The following is an 11,202-nucleotide window of genomic DNA, read 5'->3' as shown; positions in this document are numbered from 1 at the left end:
GTTACTCTTTTTCACATTCAGTACCCTGTTCATAGAAGTGAGTCATCCTTATTATTCTGTGGTGAGGCGTATCTTTGGATATATTGGCCATTTTTAAAAATCAGGTTTTTTTTTTCTTATTACTTAGTTTTGTTTTGTTTTGGGTTTTTTTTTGTGAGGGAGATCAGCCCTGAGCTACCATCCATGGCAATCCTCCTCTTTTTGCTGAGGAAGACTGCCCCTGGGCTAAAATCTGTGCCTATCTTCCTCCACTCTCTATGGGACGCCACCACAGCATGGCCTGACAAGCGGTGCATCTGTGGGTGCCCGGGATCCGAACCTGGGCCACCAGCAGCAGAGCGCGCACATTTAACACTACGCCATGGGGCCGGCCTCCCTTATTACTCAGTTTTAAGAGTGTTTTTATAGATTCTATATTCAAGACCTTTATCAGATATGTGATTTGAAAATATTTTTCCACATCTATGGCTTATCATCTCATTCTCTTAAGAATGTCTTTTGTAGACCAAATGTTTTTAATTTGAATAAATTCCAATTTATCAAATTTTTTTCTTTTATGGACCACGCTTTTGGTGTTATGCTTTGTCAAACCCAAGATCAGGCAAATTTTCTCTTACATTTTCTTCTACAAGTTTTATAGCTTTAAGTTTTACATTTAGGTCTACAATTCATTTTGAATTAATCTTTGAGTAAGGTATGAGATATGTGTCCAGGTTAATTTTTTTGCATGTGGACGTCCAATTGTTCCAGCGTCATTTGTTGAAAAGACGATCCTTTCTACATTGAATTGCCTTTTGCAACTTTATCAAAAATGCATTGATTGTATTTGTGTGAGTCCATTTCTCTTCTGTTGCATTGATCTGTGTTCTATCCTTTCATCAATATCATCCTGTCAGGATTACTGTAGCTTTATAGTAAGTGGTGACACCAAGTAACATGAGTTGTCCAACTTTGTTTTTATTTTACAGAATTGTTTTGGCTATTCTAGCACCTTCGCTCTTCCGTATAAATTTTTGAATCAGCTTGTTGAAGTCAGCAAAGAAGAGTATAGTTGGTTCTTGTTTTTCATCTAATCTGACAATCTCTGTCTTTTAGTTAGTGTTTAGTTCATTCACATGTCAAATGCATTAAGATCTACCTTCTTACCAGCTATTTTCTATGTGTTCCATCATTTCTTTTTTTTTTGTTTTATTTTTTATTATTTTTTTCATCTTTTTTTTTTAATTTTTTGTTTATTGCAGTAACATTGGTTTATAACATTGTATAAATTTCAGGTGTACATCATTATACTTCTATTTCTGCATAGATTACATCATGTTCACCACCCAAATACTAATTACAACCCATCACCACACACACCGAATTATCCCTTTCACCCTCCTCCCTCCCCCCTTCCCCTCTGGTAACCACCAATCCCATCTCTGTCTCTATGTGTTTGTTTGTTGTTGTTATTATTTACTACTTAAAGAGGGAGATCATATGGTATTTGAGCTTCTCCCTCTGACTTATTTCACTTTGCATAATACCCTCAATGTCCATCCATGTTGTCACAAATGGCTGGATTTCATCGTTTCTTATGGCTGAGTAGTATTCCATTGTGTATATATACCACATCTTCTTTATCCATTTGTCCCTTGATGGGCGCTTATGTTGCTTCCAAGTCTTGGCTATTGTGAATAACGCTGCAATGAACACAGGGGTGCATGTATCTTTACACATTGATGTTTTCAAGTTCTTTGGATAAATAGCCAGCAGTGGAATAGCTGGATCTTTTTTTTTTTCCTTTTTTTCTGCCTACTCTCAGGGTCACTGAGCATTTCTTAGAATTCCATTTGATCATCTCTATAGACTTATTATTTACATCAGTTTTTAAAAACATTTAGTGGATGCTCTAGGTTTACAATATGCATCTTTAATTAATGAGAGTCTACCTGTAAATGTACTATGCCACTTTATTTGTAGTGTGAGGAATTTAGAACAGTATATCCCCAGTGCTTTTCTACCCTGCTGCATATGAGAATCACCAGAGGAGATGAGAAAAAAAATACTAATGCCCAAGCCCAACCCAAAACGAATTAAATCAAAATCTATGCGGGGGAGGGCCAGGCATCAGTATTTTTCAAAAGCTCTCCAGATTTTTAACAAGCAGCCAGGTTTGGCCACCAACCCCCAAAGATCACGGGTTACCACTTCGTGCTTCTGTGTGATATGTAGCCTGGGGATGTGTTTGATTACATCTGTTGTTGAAAAGGCAAAGGACCTGGGCAGTGTTACACCTGCAGCAGAACCTGGGAATGAGCACCTATTGTCCTCATACATTATGTCTACTGCCCACCCCCTGCAGGCTTGTGTGATTTCTGGTTTAGTCTGTAACCACTAGAGGACGCTGAATTATAACAGAGTAGTTCCCCTTTATTCGCAGGGGGAGTACGTTCCAAGACCCCCAGTGGATGCCTGAAAGCACGGAGAGTACCAAATCCTATATATACTGTTTTTCCTGTACAGACATACCTCTCATAAGGTTTAATTTATAAATTAGGCAAAATAAGAGATGAACAACAATAACTAATAATAAAATAGAACAATTGTAACAATATAGTGTAAAAAAGTTATCGTAGATCTTAACAACCCTAGTATACAATTTTTTCTCTGTCCTTATTAAGTCAAGACTTTCACCTTATGGCTTTATGGCTTCTCTTTGGCATATCCGAATTGCCAGCATCACTACTCCTGCACTTTGGGGCCATTATTAAGTAAAATAAGGGTGACTTGAACACAAGCACTGCGAAACCAATCTGATAACCTAGATGGCTACTAAGTGACTAATGGATGGGTAGTAGATACAGTATGGATACACTGGACAAAGGGATGATACAAGATTTCATCGCACTACCTGGAAGGGTGCAAAATTTAAAACTTATGAATTGTTTACTTCTGGAATTTTCCATTTAATATTGTCAGACAATGGTAGACCACGGGTAACTGAAACGACAGAAAGTGAAACTGTGGACAAGGGGAGACTACTATATAAGGAACGTGTGAAAACATGTTTAATGAAAGCGGGTAAAGGAAACCAATTTCTTACAGGTTTAATATAAGATGCCTCACTCCAATTGGGCAAGGAGGTACCAGGCAGAATAATTTACTTCCTTATTCTGAAACTCTTCAATTTTTATAAATGGTAGTGTCAACAATAGGGTCTTTGGCTGTGATTTAAGACTATGAATAATTTTCTCAGGACAAAATGTCAGCGAAATCACTAACACTAAATCTGCCATCTTCCATAAGCAGCTTGATAGCATGTGTCTTAAAATAACTCCAAAGTTTTAGCGATTTAGCTTTCGTCAGAACACTAGGAAAAGGCTACCTTTAAAACCACCCAGTTTTTCATAGAATAAGGACTGGAAACAACAATTTATTGCATTTTATCTCATATAAACTGAGGCTCAAAGAGGTGTCTTGTTCAAGTTCACATCACTAGCTAAGACCACGCAGCCCAAGGATTCTGATCACCTAAGTCTTCGTTCTATAACGTTTCCAAACTGTCATAAGCCAAACCTTTAGAGGTGTTAGAACAACTATTTTGGATAGCCCCAAGAGCAGAGAGTTCAGTGGGGGGGAAAAGGCAACCTCTATATAAAATTTTAATATGGGTTTGGTTTATTTCAAGTCAGTTCTAAAATTGCTGCTTTTAGAAACTATGAAAACATCCACGTATAACAGTGAAAATACTGTTATATTTTCAGTCCATCCAGGTAGGCATTCTACATTGATTGACTATTCCAAGTGGTCAATGAAGTCACTTTCTAGGAGAATCCATTTCCATAGTCTATTTTGAAGACTACAAAAAACCTAACTGTGATTGGCTAGGATTATATACAACTGTGAGTAATAGAAAACACAAAAGTTTAGTTTCCTCTTTAAGGAAAGTTTGACTCCAGGACTGGAGTCTATTGGGTCGACTCCAGGATTGGTATGAAACTCCGTGGTGTCAGGAACTCAGGCTTTTTCTAGTTTGTTACTGTGTTGAGCACTGCCTTCATTCCTAGGGCCACTTCATGGTCTGACAAGGCTGCTCCAGGTCCTGCCATCACATCCACTTTCCAGCCAACAGGAAGGAGGAAAGGGGAAAAGAAAAGCACATTCCCTCCTTTAAAGACACATTCCTAATGTTGCATACATCTCTTCTATTTTACATATTAACTAGAATTTTGTCACGTGTGAATCCTACTTGCAAAGGAGGATGAGAAACGTAGGTTTTGGGCCAACTTAAAAATGGGAGTGCTATTACTATATAAGGGAAAAGAGATATTAGGAGCAAATAGTAGTCTTTGCTATAACTTGTGAGAGAATCTTCTTTAGTTATATATAAATGAAAACCAACATTTTCAATTGTCTGGAAAAGCAAGATTTTCTTTTTTTTTACTGATCATGCTGGGAGTCAATGGTGATGTTCATTTTTGGAACAAGATGGTGTTAAGTGCTTAGTGGGATTTTTGTCCTGGGCTCCCTGAATTGTGACTAAGACCAAAAATCAGAACAAAAAGTAGTGGGTACCTAGATTATTATTTCTGAGAAATGCTTGTCTTGAAGACAGTCATTGAGAGACGTCGTTCCATCAAAATGTGTCCTACTCCACTATATTAGTTTCCTAGATCTGCTGTAACAAATTACTATAATCTGGGAGGTTTAAAACAACAAAAATTTATTCGCTCACGGCTCTGGAGGCCAGCAGTCTGAAATCAGTATTACTTGGCCAAAATCAAGATGTCAGCAAGGATTTCACTCCCTCTGGAGTGAAATCCATTCTCTGCCTCTTCTGGCTTCTGGTGGCTGCTGGCATTCCTTGGCTACTGACTGACCACATCACTCCAAACTCTGCTTCTGTCTTTACATTCTTTCTCTTCTACTGTCTGTGTGATCTCCCTCTGCCTCCCTCTTATAAGGACACTTGTGATCGTATTTAAGGCCCACCCAGATAATCCAGGATAATCTCCTCATTTTAAAATCCTCAATTTAACTACCTCTGCAAAGATCCTTCTTCCTTATAAGGTGACATTTACAGCTTCCAGAGATCAGGACCTGATATCTTTGGGTGGTCATCATTCAGCCTACTACCTCCACCAACAAGAAAATGTGAAGATGATTGGAGAAAAATGAAGAAGTCACCTTTTGGCGGAGGGCATTTCTTGTTAGGAGAAGCCATTCCCTCCCTCTCTTCTTTGTCATCTGGAAGGGGAGAGCTGCTTCTCTTGGAAACCAAGGGAGGCAGATCCCAAGAGAATCATTCATTGGCGGATTTGGGGTTGCCTATGGAAAGGGGACTTCTGACTCCACTCCCTGGTTAAATGTCTGTGTTAGCAGATGTGCTCACCTGCCCCTGTGATCCAGGCAGAGCAGAATTAAAGAGACAAGGCATGATGGAGGATAGTCAGACAGAGAGGGGCCCCTCCCCTCGCATGAACCCCTTCCATAGCTCCATTCCAAAAAACATACAGAGAAGGATCCCACACACACCTGCAAGTCCATGATCTGGGGTCTCATGGAGTCCCAGTGTCACACTCTGGCTGGGGATTGCTAAAGCAGGGGCCAAACAGACAGGTGCATTGAAGCAGTGGGGAGCCATGCAGCCAGATGGGGTTCAATTGGAGTCAAATCTTGTAACGTGTTACCAACATCTGGGGAAGCTGCTTGGGACTGAGCCTCCATCAGAAGTGCATGTACCACTCCTCCACGTAGACAAAGAACTAGAAGAACAGTGTTGACCACCCAAGGAGAGATAAAGAAAGATATCAAGTCAAATGAGGATCTAGGTCTGCCTTATTCCACTTTTCTCTCCACCTCAGCATCAGAGGAACCAGTGAAAGGACACAGGGAGAGGGGGGTATGTGAAATCTGATTCATCACCTCCAATACCGGCCACGGAGTCCACTAGTCTAGCCAGTGCTGGGGGAGGGGAAGAAAAGAGCTTTAGATCTGACAAAATGTTAAAATTTTTTTAGAGCTGAGTCTTAAAAACCAAAGGTGACTTTTAATTACTGAAAATGACAAAAAGCTAAAGAATCAGGCTGAAGTGTCATTAGGAGCCACAGCAACCCAGTGGGGAGAGGACTTTACCAAAGCATAGTTGAAAACAGTGACAGGGAAAAATGAAAATATTCCGTTTTTACTCTAAATGAATTGAAGCTCCCCAATAAACCAATTTTGTCCTTTAATCAAAATCACATCAGAGAATCAGCCTATGCAAATCTGAGTGGATCCTTATCTAGTCCATCTTTTTTCCCTACGGGAGAAGGGATACCATTATAATAAGCAAGTGATTCCCAAACTTTAGTCTTTTAAATGCCATCTACATGACTTTTGCCATATTGTCACACCACTCATACTATTACTTTATAGTTTTCCTTTGAATTTACTTTTTAAATTAAACATATTTTTTAAAGAAAACTATCCTCAATTGTAATTGGAGGAATGATAGTAATTGCCATAAATAAGCACAACAAAGACAAAAAGGATGCCCTCAAGTACTGTGGCCTGAGCCTGAGCTTCAATCTTAGTTAGAAAGATTAGCATCTTCGAGAGGTATTAAAGCCATACTAGTATCAAACTGAGACTTTCTTCTTGATGTAATTAGGAGTGAAAAAAATTGCAGAGAGGGAGCCGGCCTGGTGGCCTAGCGGTTAAGTGCACGTGCTCCACTTTGGCGGCCTGGGGTTTGTGGGTTCATCATCCCGGGCGCGCACCGATGCACCGCTTGTCAAGCCATGCTGTGGCAGCATCCTATGTAAAATAGAGGAAGATGGGCACAGATGTTAGCCCAGGGCCAATATCCCTTAGCAAAAAGAGGAGGATTGGCATCAGATCTTACTTTAGGGCTAATCTTCCTCACAAAAAAAATAATTGCAAAGAGAATAACTCTCACAGGAAAATTCAAAGTTTATTTAATGCTACGACTGAGCAATAACACACGAAATGCCAAAATCTCAAATGAGAGGAAAGATATTCCGGAATATAGATATATAAGTACATACCTACCTCCAACATCTTCCTAAGCAGATTTTACAACTATGTGGGAATTTACACTGGCAGGTCACATATTAAAAAATGTCTTAAAATTTTAGAGCACAAAATGCTACAGATATATATTAAATGCTCTATCAGTTAAGACTCATTAGTTGCAACTGACAGCAAAGAATTTATTGGCTCCTATAACTGGGAAGCCCAGTTCAAATACTTCAACCAGAGCTGTATTTAAGGACTCAGATAATGCCTTCAGGATATTATTTCTCTCTTCCTCCCTCTCCTCTCTCTCTCCTTATCTGTTGGACATATGCTTTCCACAGGGAGCAAGATAACCGCCAGCAGCCCAGTACTCTATCTCCCAGCTTAGCAGACCCAGCAGAAAGATCCAACGCCAATAGCTCCAGCAGCTAAGTCCCCGCAAGGATGCTGACAGGATGGGATGCTGACTAGGGTTCCACACCCACCTTTGACTCAATCCCTGAAGCTAGCTGGCTGGACATATTCTGGCCAGGCCAGGATCACATTCCCCCTTCGTGTGATAATGGAGGGGCAGGAGAAGAGAGGGGACTGGGAAGGAGGAAAAATGGAAACAACAACACTGAAAGGACAAGAGATGCGTTTCCCACAGGAAGAAAAGGGAAAGGATGTTGGGCAGTCAAAAACAACAGGTGTCCACAACAATGCCTTCTCTGTGCCAGGCATATTCAGTTTGAAAAGAAGCTAAAAGGTCACTTAATAATACTTAAAAATACAAAGAGTAAATGTGTGATGAATGACTACCATCTCCAGGGAAGAAGACTGTCAGTGCTCAGCTCCTGCCCCTTCCTTGCATGCCAATCCCGACTTCAGCAGTCAGCATCTGTACCTTATACCCTTCTCTGAACACTGAAGCCCACTTTACCTGCCCATGGGGAATTAACCACCCGCCCCAGCAGCCTTTAGATGAAGACTGATGGTAGGCATTGGATAAATACCCCAGCTCTCCCACCCTTGGGTAGGACAGCTCTGGGCTGTTTCCCAGAGTTCTCCGAAGGGATTGAGCTGCATTTGTCCACTTGCTTGTTGGCACCCCTTCATGGCTTCCTTTTCTTCTCTGTCTCACTTATGTACTTCCCTACGGGTATTTACTGGGATGACCTCCTAAATAAACTACTTGCACTTGAATCCTTCTCCCAGGATCTGCTTCCAAGGGAACCCAAACCATGGCAGCCAGGCACTGTGGAAAGCTATTTACTGGTATTGCCTCTTGTCGTTCTCACAACAATCACATGAAGTAGACACTATTATTATGCTATTTTACAGATGAAGAATTGCGGTCCTTGGTCAAGGTCATGCAGCTAGGAAACAGCAGAGCCAGGATTCAAAAGTGAGTAGATTCCAACACACTTAATGGCTATTCTGTGTTACCTGACAGTTTACAATATCCCTGTAGATGTCCGTCTTCCAGTGATTCTGTTCACAGCAGGTAAAGCCCAGAGGATTACTGAGAAGGTTGTAAGTGAACTGGAGAAGCTATGGTTGTGTCCTGTAGAATCTGAGGGGAAAATGTGAGCCGAATAGTGATGGGTCTTGCACTTAGTAGGTGCTTATCAATATTGGTTGAACCAACATGCAGCAGTTTTTAGTTTACAGGAAGTCATTAATGTTCTTCTCTACCATCCTTGAAAAAGAGAAGCTGCCCCTTCTGAGGGATAATTCTCCAGTAAAATGTTCCTAAACTCAATATGAACGACAATCTCTCTGGATTATGGTAAATTAATCATTTCTAGGTTAGGAGAAAAACTGGGCTCAACTGGACTCTATTTCGTTTTGGAAGAACAATATATGTTGGTCTTTTAAAAAATATATATGACTTTAGGGCCGGCTCTGTGGCTTAGCGGTTAAGTGCGCGCGCTCTGATGCTGGCGGCCTGGGTTCGGATCCCGGGCGCGCCCCGAGGCACCGCTTCTCCGTCCAGCGCGAGGCCGAGTCCCACGTACAGCAGCTAGAAGGATGTGAACCTATGACATACAACTATCTGCTGGGGCTTTGGGGGGAAAAAAATGAATAAATAAAATCTTTAAAAAATATATATGACTTTAAAATATACATACTCACATTTATTTCAGACAGCTTAGGTACAGGTTTGCCTAAGACAAAGGACTTAAGCAAACTCTCATTTCTGCTTTCCATTTTATATGTCCATGATTGCACATGAAAATAATTTTTCCATTATTTTAGGTAGCACATGCATAATGAAATGTCACTGAGATAATTATCTCACTGCCTATTTCCTGATTTAGTGGATGGAGCACTAAACCAGAAATCAGAAAGCTGAGTTGCATGGGCTAATTATTTAACTTCTCTGGGATCCAGTAGTCTTTTCTGTAAGATGACAATTTTGGCTTAGTAATCACTGACATCCTTCAAGCCTCCAAATTCTCTGACACAGGAGGGAAAATATTTGTTTACTACTAATCTTGTTTAAAAAGTAAACTAAGGAGACTCAGAGCATCATTTATTCTACCCTATTTGTCTGTTTATTTTACATAGCATCCACTCTGTATATTATAAATGATACAGAGGAAGTTTTTCTGTGTCTAGCCCATCACCAAAGTTTCTAGACTGTGCCCTCACTGTGGAAAATGACTCCTGTATTTACTTCTTGACTCACAATGTTTTTTTATAATTTTTTTTTCCCCCAAAGCCCCAGTAGATGGCCGTATGTCACAGCTGCACATCCTTCCAGCTGCTGTATGTGGGACGCAGCCTCAGCACGGCCAGAGAAGCGGTGCGTCGGTGCGCACCCGGGATCTGAACCCCGGGCCGCCAGCAGCGGAGCACACGCACCCAACCGCTAAGACACGGGGCCAGCCCCAAAATGTTTTTTTAAATCTAAGGTTGCCTATGGGTATAAACTTCAGTGGACACTTACTGTTCCATAACAAGAGCTGTTTTCATAACACATTTTCATACTGTTGGGCAATTTAGATTTTGTTTAAAAACATGAAACAATGAATACTGAATAATTGTTTGCAGACAAGAAAATGGAAGAACTCAAAGAGGGTAAGAAAAATCTTATATTTGAGCCAAGTCAAGTCAGAAATTGAGCATTTCTGAGGAGGTCAGGCAATCCCCCACCTCCACTGTCTAAGCTTACTTGCTCAAATATTCTAAAGAAATAATCAATGCAGTCTAAATTTAAATCTGTTTCCAATAGTGCTCTACAAACACTTTCAATTTTTAGGTCAAACCAAAAGATATTGTCTGTATTTGATCACTTTTGACTTATAAAACAGCAATTTTGTGTCATTTAGCCTAATAATTGAAAGCTTTTGAGGACAATATTGCAGGCAGACATCCTAAAAGACAAAGAACTAAAGTATGACTGGGGTGAAGATTGAATCCCTTAGAAAAGCTAGGTAGGGCATCAACAAAGGATGGTTTTCATTGATGCTTACAAAAATTAGCTGTTGGGTTTTTTTTAATTGATTTGTATGTGGCAGTTTGTGAATCATAGATGCACTTATAAGAGCTTCATTGCAACTTCCCAGAAATCCATTAATTGTTAAAACTCTGAGCTCTATTTTTTGTGTAACAAATATTACCAGGATAGACTAACACTTCGTTTATTTTTTTGTTTTGCTTTGTTTTTAACGATGAAGCCACTTGTAAACAGAGAACACATTAGGTGGAGATTATCAAACCTTTAGGCCGAGCGTTGTCCCTGATGTACTGTGACAACAGATTGACAGTGGAAGAATAGATAAAATGCTCTGTCTAAGCTATGGGGACAGGTTACCTAGTAACCAGAGAATGATTACATTCTGTTCACAGAGACTTGTTCTCTTAATTGAACGAAAAGATTTAAAGATCACAGCTGGGGAGAAATTGGAGCGATGGAGGACTAGGACAGTTATCAGTGGGCCTGATATCTACAATTCTAGCAGCCTTTGCTAACGGGTCACAAGATGAGTGAATCTTCTGTTAGTAATAAGAAGCCAGCTAAGCTACCTACAGAGTCATAATTTTGTGCTCTTCTCAATTGTAGGATAAGTGAAAATACAGTGTGGAATGGAACATATTAAAAGGTACAGCGCAAAATCCATGTGGTGTTATAGTTCTGAGAATAATCATTTTCTATGGACAAGATTATCTTTGTGTTCAGATATCAGAGTTCTATTCCTTAAGAGGACTGAA

The sequence above is a fragment of the Ceratotherium simum genome, chromosome 24, assembly GCF_057802395.1.
Source record: "Ceratotherium simum simum isolate JZ-2026a chromosome 24, ASM5780239v1, whole genome shotgun sequence".
Lineage (NCBI taxonomy): Eukaryota > Metazoa > Chordata > Mammalia > Perissodactyla > Rhinocerotidae > Ceratotherium > Ceratotherium simum.
This window is presented reverse-complemented; position numbering follows the sequence as displayed.